At 48.8% G+C, this 1,882-nt stretch overlaps 1 pseudogene; it reads right to left on the minus strand.

The window, feature by feature from the left end:
- Nucleotides 1–661: 661 nt before the first annotated feature.
- LOC112911675 (BTB/POZ domain-containing protein KCTD5 pseudogene) lies at nucleotides 662–1,501 on the minus strand (annotated as a pseudogene).
- Nucleotides 1,502–1,882: the final 381 nt, after the last annotated feature.

A 1,882-nucleotide genomic window follows, 5' to 3' on the forward strand; every position in this document is an offset into this window, starting at 1 on the left:
GAACACCCAGAGACCACCTCTCAGGAGGCACCTGCTGGGGCTGCAAGAAACTGCCAACCTCTTTTGCCTGGAAGGCAGAGTGGACTCCCTGACCCGAGGACCAGGGCCTGGTGCACGTGTGGGTGATCTCAGAGCCTGCGGCCACAGGGCTGCAGCCACTTCCTACCAGCAAGGCCCAGGCTCCCTCACAGACTGTTTATGTTATGTTAGCGCCAAGAGTGCTGTCCTTCAAATGACCTTCGGTGATTACAGGGGCTGGCTGGAAGCTTCCCGCTTCGGGCCCATGCAGCATGGGGAACACCGAGTGGAGGCCCCCAGGGGGACACCCACTTGGCCAGCACGCCTGCTCCCAGTGGGGATTGAATTAATAAATCTTCCAAGTTGGTTAAACATACTAAAGCAATAAAGGAAAATATACTTAAATTATTGGATTGGGATATGAATAATTAATTGGAAACTTTTATCCAAAAGTAGTTTTAGAGGTAGCATATTTAGTCAAGAAAGGTCTCAGGCAGGTGGTCCCTCTCTCACCGCCCACCTCAGAGGCAAAAAAAAAAAGGATCCACACCCAGATCTCCATGGAGAAATTGTCAAAGGCAGGTTTCTTCGCAGGGCCAAGCTTCCTCCACATGGCAGATGGTTGCATCTTGGGTCAAGATAAAATGTTTCTTCAGCTGTCAACACTGTGCTTCTCACATCCTTGAACCCCGTTCTTGTGCAGTCTTGGCTTTCTCACTGGGCTCACTGGCCTTGGAGACCACGCAGAGGAACTCGGCCTGGTCCTGGCTCCCGTGGTTGTAGGAAGAGCCGACGCTGACCAGCTGCTCGAACTTCCAGCCATCAGATGGTGGACACCATCTGGGTGAGCTCCTCCACCTGTCGCTGCAGCACACGGTATAGGTGCTTCACCTGGGAGGTTTTGCTGTCTCGTTCTCGAATTTTGTCCTTTAGAAGTTTTATTAGTGAGGTGATATTGTAAAATTCCACTTCCTCCAACACTCCTTCCTCTGGGAGGTCTTTGTTAATGACCAGCTTCCTGAGCTCAGGTAGTTCAGCGCAGGCCCAAAGTAGGGGTCTCTGTCCACTAAATGGGCACCAGTTTCATCCTTGTCTGAGTCCAGGTCGGGGTTGGCCTGGCACAGACAGGACGGGAAGGATTTCGGGTCCCAGCAGGGGGTCTGCCAGGTGGTAGGGGGTAGGTGCCGCCAACGTTGAGCCGGACCCACTTGGACACGTGGCCGGGGTCCTGGGCCAGGGCACCGAGCCCTCCCCGAGGCCACCCTGGGCTTGCACCAGCAGCAGCAGCTCATAGTGATTCTCCGCCGTGATCCCAGCAAGCCCCACCACAGCTCCAGATTTGCTTTTCTTTTTCAAGGTTGCTGCGATTATTCGGGGTCTTTCGTGCTTCCATACAAATTTTAGGATTGTTTGTTCTAGCTCTGATGGAGATTCTGATAGAGATTCCATTAAATGGGAAGATTGCTTTGGGTAGTATAGACATTTTGACAAGATTTGTCCTTCCAATCCATGAGCATGGAATGTCTTTCCATTTCTTTGTGTCATCTTCAATTTCTTTCATCAATGTTTTACAGTGTTCAGAATACAGATCTTTCACCTCTTTGGTTAAGTTTATTCCTAGGTATCTCATTGGTTTTGGTGCAATTGTAAATGGGATTGATTCCTTAATTTCTCATTGTGTTGTCTCATTATTGGTGTATAGAAATGCAACAGATTTCTGTACATTGATTTTGTATCCTGCAGCTTTACTGAATTTATTAGTTTAATGGTTTCTTGATGGAGTCTTTTGGGTTCTATATACAGTATCATAGTTATCTGAGAAAATGAAAGTTTTACTTCTTCCTTGCCAAGTTGGATGCCTTTT

This window comes from Vulpes vulpes, chromosome 12 (assembly GCF_048418805.1).
Source record: "Vulpes vulpes isolate BD-2025 chromosome 12, VulVul3, whole genome shotgun sequence".
NCBI classification, from domain to species: Eukaryota; Metazoa; Chordata; class Mammalia; order Carnivora; family Canidae; genus Vulpes; species Vulpes vulpes.